Source organism: Thermobia domestica, chromosome 9 (assembly GCF_964235325.1).
Source record: "Thermobia domestica chromosome 9, izTheDome1.hap1.1, whole genome shotgun sequence".
In the NCBI taxonomy this organism is placed as follows: domain Eukaryota; kingdom Metazoa; phylum Arthropoda; class Insecta; order Zygentoma; family Lepismatidae; genus Thermobia; species Thermobia domestica.
Window position 1 is genome coordinate 125,074,353 of NC_137462.1, and position 20,007 is coordinate 125,094,359.

Below are 20,007 nucleotides of genomic sequence, written 5' to 3' on the forward strand. Positions count from 1 at the left end.
AAAATATCAATTCGTGGAACCAAAAATAAAGGTTTATGTACAAATGAAACTTGTAATTATAAATAAAATATATTTTATTGTTTCCGGGAGGGAGGAAATGTATTGTACAACACAAAATCCATCATAGTGTGGGAACGATGGGAAGAAATCTTTGTCAATGGTGCGTTGGCATAAGCTTCATGATGAACTGTATCAGCGTGTATAAATATCTGTAAGAAAGTAGAAAAACATGTTATTATTAAATCTTTGAAGTAATATTAAAGTTATTGAAGAAAACAAATATTGAACTAAACAACAGTTAAATTTAACAGGCATCGGATTAAAATTCGCAAAATAATAGTACTTGTAATTAATATTTTGAGAGCAAGAGTCCTAGGTCTTAGAACATAACTACTGCTTTTCAAAATCAAGTATTTTTTTTAAAAAAATAAACCTTGCTTTGCTCAGCGATTTGTATTTCTAGTTTAAGTTATAAATATTCTTTATTCGAATTTCCTAATAATATTTACTTGTAGAATAACTATTGTTTGAATAACTATTAAGATAACGATAAATTATTCCTAAAACGGTTAATAATTCATATAACTAATAATTATTTTAATATTGAAACCAAATTTTTGAGTAATAAGAGAAAAATTAATAGAATGAAGAATGTTTGGATAAGTTTTAACAGCACTACAATACACTATAATCTAAATTGGTAGTACTTTCTTTTAGGTATGTCATTTAAAACTGCGAATAACATAAAATCTTTGCTGTAAATAACATAGAAAGATTTTGACATTTGTTCTAGTATTTTTGGTTATATTTGTTCTAGTATTTTTGGTTGCAAGTTGAAGTTTGTTCTATAGCCAGAGAAGACTATGGAAATGACATTTTTTTCATGTTTTCTTGCTACTCTACATCATTTCGGGTATTTTAAGAAAAGATCAAAATGTTGTACTGGACGAAACTAAACTCCTAACCAAACATATATTTCATTTACCATCTGTTCAGACTATAGACTTAGTTGGGTTGGTTTTTAATGGTAAATATGTTCTAAAATAGCATTGCAGCTACTTCGTATATTATAGTAGGTATGTAGAATACTATTATAAATTATTTGGAAGATATTTGTCGTACTTTGATGTTTATTAGCTGGTTGTAATTCAGTTATTCAGTTGAAACGTACCACTGAGGCTATAAGCAATTTCAGTACCATTAATAGAAATATATACTGTTTAAAGTGGAATTCCAACCATTACTCGGGCTTATATGCAAGTCTAGAACATAACAGATAACCAAATCCGGGAATAGCACCTTAGTCACTGGGAAACTCTTGCAGTTAGGTTATTAAGTAAGACCCCAGCCTGTATTTCAGCTTGACTCAAATGTTTTATACTAGTGCTGTTGAATTTTTGTGACATTTGCGGTTTTCGGTTTTTGAGAAAACCGATTTTCTGAAAACCGAAAACCGCAAATGCGGTTTTCAAAACCGAAACCGCAAAAGCGGTTTTCAAAACCGAAACCGCAAATGCGGTTTTCGAAACCGAAACCGCAAAAGCGGTAACCGAAACCGCAAAAGCGGTTTTCAAAACTGAAACCGAAAAAGCTCTTTTCGAAAGCGAAAGCCGCCCGAAACCGTGTTTGCGGTTTTATAAGGGATTGTCCTTTTCAAAGCAGAAACAATGTTTGCTGTTTTTAATTACACCTTTTAACAATTGTGAAAGCATCTATCGATCGAGACAAATGTATTGATTTATATGTGTGTTTTAACTTTTTTTATTTGCTCCAAGACTATTATGGTAATATGTGCAGCACAGTGCGAAAGGGATAATTCGATGGTTGTACAAGTCACAGCTAAATTAGGGTGACAAATACTGACGTTCGATCCTTAGCTTTTTTTTTAGTTATTTCTTTGACGACACTTTCAATGTACCTTTCGGCTGCAGGGAAGCAAACTGGACCCCACCTGATTTTCATATATGTTGTAAATTAGACCACCAGGAACACGAATCTGAAGGAATTTTGACATTTCGAATGTCGGAACTCGAGATATTCGAACATAAATTGACCATGGAAGCAAACTCGACCCCACCTGATTTTTATATATTTTGTAAAGTAGACCACAAGGAACACGTATCTGAAGGAATTTTGACATTCCGAATTTCGGAACTCGAGATATTCGAACATCAAGTGAAAACGGAAGCAAACTAGACCCCAATTGATTTTTATATATTTTGTAAACTAAACCACGAGAAACACGAATCTGAAGGAATTTTGACATTCCGAATTTCGGAACTCGAGATATTCGAACATAAAGTAACCAGGAAGCAAAAAGGACACTATTTGATTTTTATATATTTTGTAAACTGGACCAAAATTAGCAATTATCTGAACGAATTTTGACATTCCGATTTCCCGATCTCGAGATACTAGAACTTATACAGTAGTTTTATGTAATATGTATAAAAGTAACGAAGAAAGTTCTGTCGCTTTTTGACCTATCACTTAGAGCATAGATATGTCACCAAAGACGTACCTGGAAGATCAAAAATAGTACCCATCAGTATCAATGACCTTCTGCCAACGTTCGGGATGCGCATGGATTCCTTCGCGGTAGAACTTGGTTTGCCGTGAAGCGAAGAAGGTATCAAGTGCATTTAGCACCTCTACTACGGAGTTGAACTGGAGTCCTCTAAAGTGAGTGTCCAAGGAAAGGAACAGGTGATAACCGGACGGTATAATGTCCGGACAGTATGGCGGATGCAATAGTGTTTCCCATTCAAGGCGTAGGATGGTGTTCCGGCTCATTCTAGCTATGTGGGGCATAGCGTTGTCCCGTAATGGGGGAACCCCTTAGCGATTGAGAAATGTTGGCTCCAGGGTTTTGAGTTTTTCTTGAACACGGCTCAACTGCTGACAGTAGACAGTTGCATTGATGTTCTTCTCTGACCGCCCGGTAGCAGTTCCCTATGCATGATGTCGTGAGCAGTCCATCAAACACACAGGAGGACTTTCTGGCCCGGAAACAAATCATCTGGGACACATAGACCCAACTTGTAGTGCTTCCCAAATTGATGGAGGTGCTGGCGAATGGTTTCTCGACTAACATTGAATGTTAGCACCAGTTCCTCACATGTCTGTTCGGCTCAATTGCTACCTGAAGATCCTCATTTTGTACATGTGTTGGTCTTCCGGCACGTGTGGTGCGTCTTTCGTGAGTGTTTCGTCACCGTTCTTAAACTTGCTAAACCACCCTTGCACTGTCTGCGTAATCACGACACCCTCACCAAAGCCCTGAGGTATCTTCCGCCCCGCTACAGTGGCGTTTGATCCAAGTTGGAACTCGTACAGCATACACGCCCCTATGACGCTCTGTGGAGGTTCCATATTCACTCCGTCCTTACATACGTTTACGTTGTAACTGAACTTCCACAACCAGGTAGAATGTCGGATATACCCACACCAACAACTGACCTTCGCCTTATCTCCATTCGCATTAAACTCACGGTATGAGGGTCAATTTTACACAGAATTCCACAAAAAGCGACAGAACTTTCTTGGTTACCTTTATATATCTCTCAGGACATAATATGTTTCGTATAGAGAATATTGTGTTTTTTTCATATAACGTCTATATTAAACTTTAAGTTTTAATATCTCGAGTTCCGGAGGTCGGAATGTCAAAACGCCTTCAGATTCGTGTTCCTCGTGATCTAGTTTACAAAATATATAAAGATCAGGGGAGGTCCAATTTGCTTCCCTGCATCCTACTTTTCAAACGAAACAGTTTTCCAGAGTGTACATTTTGCTTCAAACTGAGTTCTGCCCTGGCTAAGAAACGTAAATTTGCTTCTATAAGAGTCTTTAAAGTTACACTTGAAATTGTCGTTCGGCATTCTTGTAGCTTGTGAAAGCATTAATAATTCAAGTATGTTTGTTACAACATCTACAAACGAATACTCATTCGTATAGAACCTCCAATACATTACATAGAAAACACATGAACTATACAAAGAAAACCATTGTGCATTAGAGCAGATCTCTTATTAGCAAATGATTCTGCACACGCGCACTGCTCAGATAGCCCAGAGCTTGAGCCTGAGCGCGAGTCCAAATTTAACTCAATCGCGATTGAGACTGTCAAAGGTGTAGCGGTTTACGTTGAATATACCATACCAACACTTTATCAACTAAGTCCTCTTAGATTTTTCTCCAATCCCAAAAAGCGGGTGGTTTTTCGTGATTAAGATATGTTTAAGTGGGGGACGAATATATAACCTGAAAATCGGGTGGTACCCGCTAAAATAGGGTAATAAGCCAACACTCAATAGAAATGAGGTATATCCCTATTTAAGATCACTACCCATGCAACTCATGAAATTCAATTTGAAATATCATCCACTTAGACTGACATCTTTTATATTATTATTACTCTTTCCCCATATTTTTAAAAATAGTACTGCCACTCTTTCTTTTGTTAACAAAAAGGCACCACCTCCCTTTCTTAATATAACAAAGAGAAAAGAAAGAAAGAAAATCTCTGTCGCAATACACAATTTTATTGTTGATTTGTTGCCACTCCGATAAATGTGAATGTTGTTGTTTTGCATGTGTGGACTGGCTTCTTATCGCAAGTCCCAGACACCTGCAATAGTTTATACTAGACAGAAACACCGATCATATTTTATTCTGTATCTTTTTACTTCCTAATAACGATAGCCGTGCCTCTTTGAGAAATTGCAACTTATTTTCTTTTTATTCTGCCAATTGTAAAAGTATAGAATTTCCCTACACTTTAGGACATTTTAAGAAAAAATACCTTCTTTTCCTTCTGCAAATTTTGATCATTTTTCCCTAAGCCGCCGAGGGAAATTTCCCTCCATCTGGCAACTGAAAGCCGGTGTGGGGAAAGATTCTTTGCTGTTTTCTCGTCGTTACTTGATATTAGTGCTGTAGAATTTTTGACATTTGCGGTTTTCAAAACCGAAACCGCAAAAGCTGTTTTCAAAACCGAAACCGCAAAAGCGGTTTTCAAAACCGAAACCGCAAATGCGGTTTTCGAAACCGAAACCGCAAAAGCGCTTTTCAAAACCGAAACTGCAAATGCGGTTTTAAAAACCGAAACCGCAAAAGCGGTTTTCGAAACCGAAACCGCAAAAGCGGTTTTCAAAACCGAAACCGCAAATGCGGTTTTCAAAACCGAAACCGCAAATGCGGTTTTCAAAACCGAAACCGCAAGTGCGGTTTTCAAAACCGACATTTCGGTTTTATGAAATTTCACTTTTTTCAAAAACCGGTTTTCGGTTTTTTCAAAAACCGATTTCGACAGCACTATTTTATACCCCATCAGGGTTTTGATTGGACTTACTAACACGAAGAAATTGAACAAGAACTTTTGGCTATAAAAGTAGTCACATATCAAAGAACTTAGAATACAAACACTATTTGAGTTATCGTTAGATATGTTTTTAATTTCCCTAGTGTAAGTTTTGACATTACTTTAGTGAGAAAGATTCACTTTTTGAAAGATTTTAAATGTCTTTAAAGTGTGTAGATTCTTACCTCTAACCGTAGTATCCATATCCGTAGCCAAGACCGTATCCAAGCCCATATCCGTATCCAAGTCCACTGTATCCGTATCCAATAGCTGGGTATCCATAACCAATACCATAGGCTCCCACGACTCCTCTCTTGTCTCTGGCAGTCTCTTGGGCGAAGGCAACAGCCAACAGGGCGAAAAGAACGAGAGCCTGGAGATTAAAGAAAAAAAGAGACACAAACAATTAATAGAAACACATTTACTGTTTATTTGGAAATTATATGTATTTATCGTATATTTCTTAAGTGAAGTTTTAAAGAATATTCAGATAAAATATTTTCTGAGCTTGTGATTCGTTAGTAAATGCGAAGCGCTAAAACTAAAAATGAAATGAAATATTTTAGTTTAACGTCCCATGTTTATGCCCTTTAGGCTAAGGGAGACGATGATTAAAGCAAAGGAATGATAATGGAAGAGGTGGTGGAATGAGAATGGGGGAGGAAAATGGAGTACCAGAGAAAAGTAACATACAAGATGTTGTCTACCACAAATATACTTCACCAGGGATCGAACCATGAACCCCGCGCAGCAGAAGTAAGCGCTCTACCACTGAACCACCGTATCCTCTGCTAAAACTAAAAGAAAATCTAATAACTTTCATATTTTAACCTGAGGTGTATATTGACAAAGGGAAGTACTTTCGTCATGAAAGACGACATTAATAATGAAGGATATATCATCATTAAACGTGAGTACTTTGGAAACTATTGGTAGAATGAAAACTAATCGAATGAAGATAGGATGAACGGAAAAATTTCGAGAAAATCGATTTTCACAATATTATTCACCACAAACTCACGTGCCTAGTCTCAAACTGGAAACTACTTACACCAGAAGTGAATTTTTACTCTTCTATTAGACTCAGCAGGCGGTCAACGTTTCGAAGAACATTCAGTAAACACTGTGGGTTATAGTTTTCCAAATAACTTTTTTTAAAATAAAAAGTAATCATAAAAGGCCATCTAGGACGAAAGATTAAAAAAAGAAAGAGAAGGGAGAAAAAAAAACATATTTAAACGTAATGCTACGATTATTTCCTTTGGAAATTTAGTAGTAGTCAATGAATCTAAGTTAATTTCCTATAACTTATTGACACTTCTGAAATTTTAGTGTGTTAGACCTATTTGTGCTTTGGGAATCTTTTTAAGTACTGAATCCTTACCAAGAACTTCATGTTGATTGTTGATTACTGTTTGGGTGCAACAGTTACGATGTTCTAACATGTGTGAGGAACTCCCTTTTATATCAAAATTTGTCCTTGTTCTTATTATAGTTTCAACGCAAACAAAACGTTTCTTTTATTGTCTTTTTTCGGATTTTCCCTTCTCTCTTTACTTTTCTGCGTATTCTCTAGGTCATTCGCACTTCTTTCAATTTCCTTGTCCGGTCTACACGTCACGTGGTGCTGGTTGTGTTATTCATCGTTTGGCGAATGTCCTTCGCTTATGTATCTAGTTTAATGTATTTCATTATATCTGTAGTTGGTTTACGACTTTTTTCCATTAGTATATGATTGGTATATATAAAAATGAGTAGACACATGTGTATATACGAAATTCCACTCCCATTACTTACCACACCTTTCTTTTTTCATCATTTTTGCTTCCGCTTCTACAAATATCGTGTAATTATTGAAGCGTTAAGACTTTTGTGCTGATTACATATGTTTCATCGATGTAGCATGACGTGTAACCTTATATATACAAAATGACAATATTAAGTTCCTTATAGTTTATTAAATTACGCATCGACTTCTTTCCACTTTTCTCTTTGTTTCTTAAAAAGAAATCCAGACAGGGTAATAGGCCTATATGTATGATATCAGAATAATCACCTTTTTTAAGAATTTGTGTTTTGCTTAGGAAACCGCGAAACTAACTTATACGTATATATTAATAATAATAATAATAATAATAATAATAATAATAATAATAATAATAATAATAATAATAATAATAATAATAATAATAATAATAATAATAAGATTGTTAAGTATTCTGTTTTTCGGCAGGTTCTGGAACTAATGAGGTTATTATTATTATTATTATTTTTTAAGTTTTGTGTTCATGTCTTGAAATATTTCTTCTACATTTCTCTATCTTCAACTTCCTCCTATAAGAGGCCTAATCACGGCGAAATTAAAATACCGCTAATTTTACAGTAATAACGTGATATCTGCAAATAAACAAAAGCTCCCTAGACAATATTATTTTACATGAGATTCCGTTATACCGAGATACTTACTAATATGCTTTCGATTTGCAGCCATTTAGAAAATTGTCATTTATTTTCGCGTTTCTAAATAGCTGGAAACGGAAAGCTACTAGGTGATTTGTGATAACGGTACCGGTACCTCATGTAAAATAATATTGCCTAATGCACTCTTGTTCCACATTTTAATTATCTTTTATATATTTGAAGATATCACATAAAAACTGTAAAATTAGCTATATTTTAATTTCGAAGTAATTAGGCCTCTTAACTCTTTACTTTCCTATATATTTTTCAAAGCATTGATTTTCTCTATTATGTGCTTTTCTTCTATTTTTCCCTCTATGATGGTATAAAGAAGACAAAATTTTCCGCAAGATGTGTCCAAACAGATTTGCCCTCCTATGAAGGGTGCTAGCTAAATCATCCTCTTCTCTCCTACCCGTTTTAAAACACCATTTTCGTTGGTGACTTCTCCATTAAACTCCAATCAATCAATCAAGACATCATGTTCCCTTCTCTCTCTCTCTCTCTGTCCATTTTATCTTCTCCATATTCCTCCAACACCATATTTTGAAAATATTTTTTTAAAACTTACCTAGTGTCCTAATCTCCAAATCATACACTCCAACACTTCATATACATATATAGCATTTTACTAGCTTCTTCGTTATAGTTCAATGTTAAGCCTGCTAGTTAAGAGTGATCTGTTCTTCTTGAATGCCTCTTTGCTACGGTTAATCTTGACCTGGTCTCTTTGGTCCAGTAAGCATCTCTCGTCAAAAGACTTTCAGATATTTGAAATGACCTACCTCTTCAAGCTCTCTTTGTTCTATTCCGATCCGTAAGGGTGTGTTTACACAGAATATTCTCGTGACTTTCGACTTTTCGATGTTGATTTTTATTCCATATCGTTTCGCAGTGTCAGCTGTTTATTTATCATCTCGTGTAATAGTATTTACTAATATAAGATCAATAAAAAATATGGCCAATTTGAATAGTGTGTAGCATATATAATTATCTATATGGTATGGTACGTGCCTAAATACATGCAAAGTAAAACTAGTTATAGTTAACTAAATAGTTGATTACTTTGATATCCTGGAATTCTGTATTCTGCTAAACAATACAAAATTTTAAACAGAAACTTAGAAAACATCTAAATATCTAGAACGCCTCAGTTATGTATGTTTTCCTCATTGGGGTGTTGCACATATTTATGGTTTTGGCTATATGTAGTTGTACGTAATTAAACTTTAATCTACGTAAAATAAAGGGAATACTCATGTTTCGACCAGGAATAATAAAATGCATCAATTTTACCCGAACAGACTAACATTTCTGTAGCCTCCTCCCTCGGAGATTGGAGATAAAAGTACGGCGGTGTATGTTTCCACTTTACTTCTCTTTATCTCTCGTACGTGGGGTCTCTGCTTTGATCCCCGGCAAAGTAAGCTTGTGGTGAACAACATGATGACCGTGTGTTTCCTCTGGGTAGTCCCGTTCCCTTTCACTTTTCATTCTACCAATTATTCCATTATCATTCACTTGCCTTAACCTTTTCGGGATCTTATGGTACAATTTGTACACTCCGCATCAAAAAAATTGCGACAGCTAACGCCGTGCAGTTAGGCCACCCAATATACACCTTCTTATCCCATAATCGTGTCAGGTAAACAGATCCCCTCTCTCTCCTCCTTTCGTCTCTGCCATACTAAAATTAACTAACAACATGAACGCAATTCTGATTTCAAAATCAGAAATCATGTATTATTTTCGATAAAATGAAATAACAAAATAGAGACGAAACAAGATTCATAAGTTGATGTAGGGGGAAACTGAAACACACAAACAATGAAAAATTCAAACCAATAGGTATCTATTACACAGAGATTCAGAAATGAGGCAGAGAAAGACAGAGAGAGGGAGAGAGGAAACGAAAAAGGAGAATAGATAAAAATGTGGAATTCAAACGTAGTAAGAAAAGAACCTAACATTATAAAGTTCCGTTTCCAGAAATCCAACAGTAATATAGAAATAAGGTTTGTTTTTAAATATTTTTTCAGAACTATTCGAATATATAGAGGACGCTGTAAACATTCATTAAGTCACTTTTATAATGGATAGCATACTCAATTTCCAATAGAACTGTATATCTCCGAGACACATCTAGGATAATGACAAAAGTTTAACACACATGCTTTTTTCCGCGTGGTTCGATTGCAAATTCGGTAGTGTTCATTGGACGTACTGATCCAAAATACATTCTAATATACCCAGTAGATAGCGTTGGTCATATCCTCCATTTCAGACTACTATTGCAAACTGAACAAAAAAAAAGAGAGAGAGAGAAAATTGAAGAGTGCTATTTTATTACTAAATTTCTATCAGAAATATCCTATATTAAAAGTCCGAACTGTATCGTAATGAAAAGTTACAAATGTTCGAAAGAAAAAGTTTATGTTCCTAATAGATGTAGCATGTTTCAAATTTCAACGTGAATAAAACACATTGAATTATAGGATGGAAACAAATTTTCTGCTGAACTAATATAAATAAAATTTAGTTTTCAATTAACCAAAGAGGTTATCATTTTCTAGTCTTTTCCGAAGATGTATCTGTTCCGAACATCCAGCATTGATTAAATCTCTTCCGGATATAACGTAATTTGCACAGATAGAATGAACACGCTAAGAGCTCAAACGAACCATCGTGTCAGTCGGATGATGTTGGTTAGGTTATAGACCACCACTGGGTCGAGGATTCAAATCCGTAGTGACCCGATAATTCGACTGAAACTCGGTAGCCCAGAGAATAAAAAAGAGATTTTATTTATTCCCTTGCGTTTAAAAAGTATTTCTGTCAGAGATGACCAGGACTGGAGATGTTATCCCCAGAGCACGAAAAACATGACGTCAAAGTTTCCAGTTAATTAGGTTCTCCAGACCAGGTATATCGCGCTCTTGCTCCGTTTTAACTTTGGAACATGAAGTGTTTGTGTGTGTGAAAGAGAGAGAGAGAGAGGGAGAACTGAAAGATGCAAAGACAGGATAGGAAAACGTCAAGAAAGAGAGAGGGGAGATGCGAATATAAATATGAAACATATTTATCATTGTAGTGTATGATATAGAACGCACACACTGTTTAATCGAATCATCGCCAGTGATGCTTTGTAAGTTCTCCATTAGAAGATAAATCTCTGTTTGCAGCCATTATATTATGCGAAAAAAATCATTCTACCTGATGGGGAATCGAACCGAGATTTTCCATTTGGAAGTCTAGCACGCTACCACTGCACCACCGATTGCTGTAGCCAAACTTTGTTTAACAAATGGTGTAGTGTTTCTTTCTGAGAACGATAACACGAAAAGTGTATGCTGCAGACCAATGATGTCTTTTGAATGTCCTGGTAATTCCCTTGCCCTTTCCCAACCAACATTCGTAAATCGTTTCTATCGTGATACAGATGTTTGCTTCCAAACTCTTACATATTGCTTGTCCAGTATGATAAGTGGATTCTTCACAATCACTTTGTAAAAAAATAAACTCTGGCCTGAACAGGCCTTGAACCTATGTTAGATAGCTGTATTACTTATATGGCCATTACGTTACCCCTACACTACCATGCGACCTGAAATTAGAAGCCAAATTTTACGTACTTTAGCCCTGATCTTTGGAACGAACCGGCTTCTTCCTGTAACGTTATTTGCACCAAAGTGCACAACGAAATTAATTTATTCGACGGCCTAGAGAGAAATTAGTGCCCAGTAATAAAGGAAAGAACATACAATCCAGGAAAAAATAGAGAAACAAAACATATTTGGCAGTAATTCGCCGTACAAGTTCAAAAGTACGTGAATAATAATAATAATAATAATAATAATAATAATAATAAATGTTCACCTTCACATTGTAGTTTATTACTATTATTATTATTATTATTATTATTATTATTATTATTATTATTATTATTATTATTATTAACATCAATTACCCGCTTCGTTGGGTTAAATTGAGAATAAAAAACTAATATGTTCCGTTTCTCAGTCACTGTTTAGTATTTCTAAACCGCTCTTTGATATCGGTCATTTTCGATTCGAGATTTGTTTGGTGGTTCAAGAGTCCTTAAGTCCAAGAATCCTTTATTTATTTTTAAATTTCTTCCTCTCCCATTTCCCTCCCCAAGTTTTCCCGTGAAAGTGAAATGATAAAAATCATCTCAAGTCCTAACCTCACCTATGTTAAAAATTTGATCAAGATTGATCCTTTGTTTTACGAGTTATCAAGTTTTATTTATTCTTTTTAACTCATCCCTCCCCTGAATCCTAAGTTGTATCGTCAAAGTAAATAGATGAATGCTATCTTAGGTCCGAACCTCATCTATTCTGAAGTTTTAATCAAGATCGGTCGGGTAGTTCAAGAGTGACGAAGTCACAAAGACGGTTACTTTCTTTCTTTCAAGTTTTTCTTTTTTACACACACACACACACACACACACACACACACACACACACACACACACATATATATATATATATATATATATATATATATATATATATATATATATATATATATATATATATATATATATATATATATATATATATATCCCTCTCTCCGGACTCTACGCTCCACCGTCAAACTGAAATAATAAAAGTCGTCCTAGATCTGAACCTTATATATGTTGAAAGTTTGATTGAGATTGGTCTTGTGGTTCAAGAGTTATTACGTTTTATCCATTTTTATATATCAACCCTCCTCCCTTCCTTATCTCCCTAAGTTCCATCCTTAAAATAAAATTATAAAAAAGCTTCCCAGGCTCAAACCTTATCAATGATCAAAATTTGATCGAGATTGGTCGGGTGGTTCAAGAGATTAGGAGCCACAAACATAGTTACTTTCAATCTTATAATAGAGGTTATTATTATTATTATTATTATTATTATTATTATTATTATTATTATTATTATTATTATTCACGTACTTTTGAACTTGCACGGCGAATTACTGCCAAATATGTTTTGTTTCTCTATTTTTTCCTGGATTGTATGTTCTTTCTTGATTACTGGGCACTAATTTCTCTCTAGGCCGTCGAATAAATTAATTTCGTTGTGCACTTTGGTGCAAATAACGTTACAGGAAGAAGCCGGTTCGTTCCAAAGATCAGGGCTAAAGTACGTAAAATTTGGCTTCTAATTTCAGGTCGCATGGTAGTGTAGGGGTAACGTAATGGCCATATAAGTAATACAGCTATCTAACATAGGTTCAAGGCCTGTTCAGGCCAGAGTTTATTTTTTTACAAAGTGATTGTGAAGAATCCACTTATCATACTGGACAAGCAATATGTAAGAGTTTGGAAGCAAGCATCTGTATCACGATAGAAACGATTTACGAATGTTGGTTGGGAAAGGGCAAGGGAATTACCAGGACATTCAAAAGACATCATTGGTCTGCAGCATACACTTTTCGTGTTATCGTTCTCAGAAAGAAACACTACACCATTTGTTAAACAAAGTTTGGCTACAGCAATCGGTGGTGCAGTGGTAGCGTGCTAGACTTCCAAATGGAAAATCTCGGTTCGATTCCCCATCAGGTAGAATGATTTTTTTCGCATAAAATAATGGCTGCAAACAGAGATTTATCTTCTAATGGAGAACTTACAAAGCATCACTGGCGATGATTCGATTAAACAGTGTGTGCGTTCTATATCATACACTACAATGATAAATATGTTTCATATTTATATTCGCATCTCCCCTCTCTCTTTCTTGACGTTTTCCTATCCTGTCTTTGCATCTTTCAGTTCTCCCTCTCTCTCTCTCTTTCACACACACAAACACTTCATGTTCCAAAGTTAAAACGGAGCAAGAGCGCGATATACCTGGTCTGGAGAACCTAATTAACTGGAAACTTTGACGTCATGTTTTTCGTGCTCTGGGGATAACATCTCCAGTCCTGGTCATCTCTGACAGAAATACTTTTTAAACGCAAGGGAATAAATAAAATCTCTTTTTTATTCTCTGGGCTACCGAGTTTCAGTCGAATTATCGGGTCACTACGGATTTGAATCCTCGACCCAGTGGTGGTCTATAACCTAACCAACATCATCCGACTGACACGATGGTTCGTTTGAGCTCTTAGCGTGTTCATTCTATCTGTGCAAATTACGTTATATCCGGAAGAGATTTAATCAATGCTGGATGTTCGGAACAGATACATCTTCGGAAAAGACTAGAAAATGATAACCTCTTTGGTTAATTGAAAACTAAATTTTATTTATATTAGTTCAGCAGAAAATTTGTTTCCATCCTATAATTCAATGTGTTTTATTCACGTTGAAATTTGAAACATGCTACATCTATTAGGAACATAAACTTTTTCTATCGAACATTTGTAACTTTTCATTACGATACAGTTCGGACTTTTAATATAGGATATTTCTGATAGAAATTTAGTAATAAAATAGCACTCTTCAATTTTCTCTCTCTCTCTCTCTCTTTTTTTTTGTTCAGTTTGCAATAGTAGTCTGAAATGGAGGATATGACCAACGCTATCTACTGGGTATATTAGAATGTATTTTGGATCAGTACGTCCAATGAACACTACCGAATTTGCAATCGAACCACGCGGAAACAAAGCATGTGTGTTAAACTTTTGTCATTATCCTAGATGTGTCTCGGAGATATACAGTTCTACTGGAAATTGAGTATGCTATCCATTATAAAAGTGACTTAATGAATGTTTACAGCGTCCTCTATATATTCGAATAGTTCTGAAAAAATATTTAAAAACAAACCTTATTTCTATATTACTGTTGGATTTCTGGAAACGGAACTTTATAATGTTAGGTTCTTTTCTTACTACGTTTGAATTCCACATTTTTATCTATTCTCCTTTTTCGTTTCCTCTCTCCCTCTCTCTGTCTTTCTCTGCCTCATTTCTGAATCTGTGTAATAGATACCTATTGGTTTGAATTTTTCATTGTTTGTGTGTTTCAGTTTCCACCTACATCAACTTATGAATCTTGTTTCGTCTCTATTTTGTTATTTCATTTTATCGAAAATAATACATGATTTCTGATTTTGAAATCAGAATTGCGTTCATGTTGTTAGTTAATTTTAGTATGGCAGAGACGAAAGGAGGAGAGAGAGGGGATCTGTTTACCTGACACGATTATGGGATAAGAAGGTGTATATTGGGTGGCCTAACTGCACGGCGTTAGCTGTCGCAATTTTTTGATGCGGAGTGTACCATACGCGTTTTTCATGGTACATTGCATTATTTCTCTCCTATTTGAGCTTTTTCGTCCGGTTTTTTTTGTTTTTCAAGTCCAGAGACATTGTAAAAGACATTACGTATGGTTTCAGACCGTCCTGCGTCCAGACATAGGAGGTGATGACGTCATAATCTTAAAATGTATTTTTTTCCCTTTTTAAGCCTATGTTCATTATTTTTTGGCGGGCTTATTTTTGAACGTACAAGATTGAAATTTTGCACAAACATTCAGTTTACCGAGTAGTATTTACCAGATTTTTGTTCCGATGTCAGTGTTAAAACAGGGGAGGAACCAGAGGGGCAAAGGGATAAAAAAGGGATATTTTTACCCCAAAAATCCCGTTTTTCGTAATTTTCCCGCCTCACATACATGATGGAGACACGTGAGTCATACCGTCTGAAAGGCAGTTCCATTCTGAAGAGAATGACGTTCGAATTATTATTCAAGGGTAATTAGGGTCGTCTCAGGGATTTTTTAAAAAATATACTTCTATATAGGGAAAATAGGACAAGGTGGGTTTATTTTTTTTGGCGGGCTTACTTTTGCATTTAGAATTTTGAAATTTTGCATAAACATTCAACCCACCTATTAGTATTTATCAGATTTTTTTCAGATCTCTGCATTAAAAAATGGGGGGTCTAGAGGGGAAAAAATTGAAAAAAGGGATTTTTAGACCTAAAAAATCCCGTTTTTCGTAATTTTCCCGCCTCACATAGCCTACATGATGGAGACACGTGAGTTATACCGTCTGAAAGGCAGTTCCATTCTAAAGAGAATGACGTCGAATTATTATTCTAGGGTAATTAGGGCCGTCTCAGTGAATTTTTATCCAAATATACTTCTGTATAGGGTAAAAGTGGGGCATGGTCGGGAAATTTTTTCTGGCGGGCCTATTTTTTCACGTAGAAGATCGAAATTTTGCACAAACATTCAGTCCACCGAGTAGTATTTACCAGAAATTTTTCTCCGATTTCTACATAAAAACAGGGGGGTCCAGAGGGGCAAAAGTTGAAAAAAGGGATTTTTAGGCCAAAAAATCTCTTTGGTCAGGATTTTCCCGCCCCACATACACGATAGAGACACGTGAGTCATACCGTCTGAAAGGCAGTTCTATTCTGAAGAGAATGATGGGCGAAACATGACTCTAGGGTAATTAGGGATGTCTCAGGATTTTTTTTTTCCTTGAGATCATGGTGTTTTGAGGTAGTTTTGGGCATGGTGGGAATTCCTGATAAAATTTCTCCCGCCCTTACTATTCAAGATAGAAACTTGAAATTTGGCACAAACATTCACTATACCAAGTACTATTTCTCAGATTTTTATTAGGTGACTACGTTCACACAGGGGGGTCCAGGGGGGGCCAAAGTTCGTGAAAAAAAATTTCCCTCCGAAATTTTCACTTTGACTTTTTTCCCGCTTCTGGTATACGGTATGAGCATACAAGTGATACCATTTGAAAGCATGCTCTATTCTGAAGGGAATGAGGTATGAACCATGATCCTAGGATAAATAGTGACGATGGAGTAGCTGCTTGACTGAAAGTCTAAAAAATAGCCCAAAAAGCCAAGTTCCGGAAAGGGTTAATCATCGCCTTCCTTAGCCTAAAGTGCATAACGTGGGACGTTAACTAAAAGTTTTCATCTCATTTTCTTCAGCTCTTTGGCAATTATCTATATAAATAAAAATGTAACGATGTTTGCTCGCTATCCCTCTTCCTAGATTGCTGAGCCGATTTTGATAATTTTTGGTACACGAGTGGACCCTTGCTAAGTTTAGGGTTCTATAGCACATTTTCGGTAACAGAGGGCGAAGGGGTGAGTGAGGGAAACATAAAAGTATATTTGTTGGCTAACCTCTCTTGGAACACTCCACCGATCTTGTCGATATTTGATAAATGACTGCACCACGACCTAAGCTAGGTTTTCAGTACATTTTCGTCAAGAAAGGGAGAAAGACTGAGTTATAAAACTAATAAAAACGACCTACTATATATTAGTGCCCAACCCATACTTTTTAGTTGGGTCAGACTTCCCATTGCATTCAAATACAAATTCAGTCCCTATTGATATTAGTGGGGAATGGGTAAAATATTTTCCATAAGTCTGTTTACACCTTCCAAAGAACGGTCATTTCAGCTAATACATTATAAACGATAACAATACGATTTCCAAATTGGCACAGATGTTCCGATGGTTCAATGGTAGAAAGCAGTATGGAGTAATCCGTTTTATAAATAACTCAACCGACAAGAAAAACATTACGATTTTGTTGAAAATTACGTCTATCTATAAAATGCTACCAGATAATTTACAAAAAATATTTGTTTTATTGATCTTTATGTAATGAAAAAAATCGAGTGTCCGAGAATTATGGCGCTATAAACTACATAGAAAATATCTCCATGGTTCTGGATAATCACAATAACATTTAAAACACAGTTCTGACCAGAACAAAATGAATTATATTAATAACTATATGTTTTTTGATACAGTTTCAAGGACCTAACGTTCTCTTCATCAGACATTTAGAAAAGACACATGACAGCAAATCTTATATCTTCCTCAGCCGTTAGTTAGCATAGTAGAATATGCTGGTCAGAACTGTATTTTAAAAGAAAATATCTGGAAACACTTTTGTGGTAGTTCTTTTAATAGCATTTTAGGTACTATATGTTCTAATTTGTAATTCTTGGTATTTATATTATTTAATTTATTCTTCAAGTCCTTCATTGTTTCACAAAGCAGGGATGGGAAACATAGTGAGGAATCTTGAAAACACGAATGGTTGGTTATATTTCTGTTCCATAGAAGTGGTGCTTGAATATACTTGTTTGTTTATTTGTTCAAGTTTATCGTAGTTTCTCAGCGCTGCGAGGCTATATGGGAAATACAATTTAAGGTGGAAACTGAACCACCATAATGTCTCCAAATTTCAATGTTCAGCCACCGGGAATCGATCCCAAGACCACGAGCACATAAGGTGTGCGTCCGAGCCATCAATAACCAACAGATTCTTTTCATTTCGCTGAAGATATACGGCCTTGCATAACTAAATACAGTTTAACTGTAGATTTCAATTCATCTCACTTTCGAAACGTAGCAAATGGAAATATATGATCCTTTGTATCTAACAGGACTTTTGTTCAGGATAAACATATTCGGATGGCTACGTTGTGTGACATTTTTTTTCCCCCGAACCACTCATTGATGTTAGATTATGTACCCGTATATATATTATGTACGGGTATCAAACTAATATAGGCCTATATATATATATATATATATATATATATATATATATATATATATATATTAAATCAGAAGATCACAGTTATATCTCCAACTAATCATATTTAGAAACCAATTTCACGTGCTCTGCAATTTGACTGTTTCATGTATAAACAAAATTGTATTATTTTTATATCATTTGAATTTATCACTCGATGAATGTTTTGCTTATATATGTATGTAAAGACAAGAACATTGCCCTTTATGGTAAACAGCTATCTTCAAGTTTACTATGGAATCTTGTATCTTTCAACTTTTGTTTTCTTCTCTTCTTATAAAACGAACATCGAGAAAGTTTTTTGTCCTCTTATACAAGATCTTTCTGTGACTGACCTTGCCTCTTTCCATTAAAAACTTTCTGTTTGTTTGTTGATTGTAGTTTAGCGTCCATTTTAAGCACTGTGGCTATGTAAGACATGGACCTTCAGGTTACGGTGAGATTTGAACCACCGTAATGTGTCCAATGCTCTGCTACTGAGAATCGAACCCAGGATTCGGTGCACTAAATGCGATCACGCTAGCCAACAGACCAACGGGAAAGGCTATAGAACTTTCCTGAGCGACTGAGTGGTTAGAATGTGAACTTCGTAACGTGTGTTTCCAGTTTCGTTACCTGGTGAGAAAATATACATTTTGTGTTAGGCTATACTATAAGATTTGTCCTGTTTCACTCAAAAGGCATGTTAAACCAACAAAATATGAAATAATTACATAGATTTCAGAATATGTCAATTACACAATATGGTGATTAAGAAAAAAAAAGATTAATACCGTCACGTAAAATGAAGATGACTTGTCTTGTCTTGATTTTGAGTTTCACGTCCCGTTCAGCATCGAGGCTATATGAGACGTGGACCTACTGATTAACGTGGAATCCGAACCACATGAGCTCCCGCTTAAAATGAAGATATTAGTAGATGGACTGAGGTACGAAAATTTCCACCTTGGTAGTATCTCCTATAGTGCTCAATGTGGAAATGAAATGAAATCTTTGAGTTTTACGTCCCACGGTTATGCCGGTTAGGCTAAAGGAGACGGTGATGATGAGTAATGAATGAAATGGTGGAATGAATAATGTGGGAGGAAACGGGAGAACCCCGAGAAAACCCACGCACACGGTGTTTGTCCACCACAAAGTTCTCTTGGCGGGGGCTGGGATCGAATCCGGGACCCCAAGCACCAGAGGTAAACGCTCTACCACTGAGCCACCGCGGCCCCCAGTGCTCAATGTGGATTTTCGGTATTTTCATAGTATTAGTTTCCACGGTGTATTGAAACCCTTCCTCATCTGAAATCATCACTGGTTACGTTACGGAAATTTTCATGTGACAAGAATAATGCTTCTGTTTGGCTTTCTGCAAAACTTATCTATAGTTTACACAAAATGATCTGACAGGACCTTTTGTGTAGAATAAACACATTAGGAGGGGTACAGTGGATATGCTTTATTAGGTTGCGTGAAGTACCGTTGTGCTCGCCAAGCCGCTAATTTATGTTCTTCATTCGTGTACGAGTATCAAACTAATAATTATATATATGTTTTAAATCAGATCATTATATTCACAAGCAATTATACTTAGAAACCAGTTTTACGTGCTCTGTACTTTCATTGCAGGGAAACAAATAAGGAAAAAGAAACATGTGTA

General features: G+C 35.6%; 1 long non-coding RNA gene across 1 annotated transcript; it reads right to left on the bottom strand.

Moving 5' to 3' along the window:
• Positions 1-56: 56 nt before the first annotated feature.
• Positions 57-6,795, bottom strand: LOC145694089 (uncharacterized). Its single transcript, XR_014132920.1, has 3 exons — positions 6,747-6,795; positions 5,548-5,735; positions 57-209 (listed from the first exon to the last, which is right to left on the bottom strand). It is a non-coding gene; the product is annotated as an uncharacterized LOC145694089 (long non-coding RNA).
• Between the last annotated feature and the right edge of the window lie 13,212 nt (positions 6,796-20,007).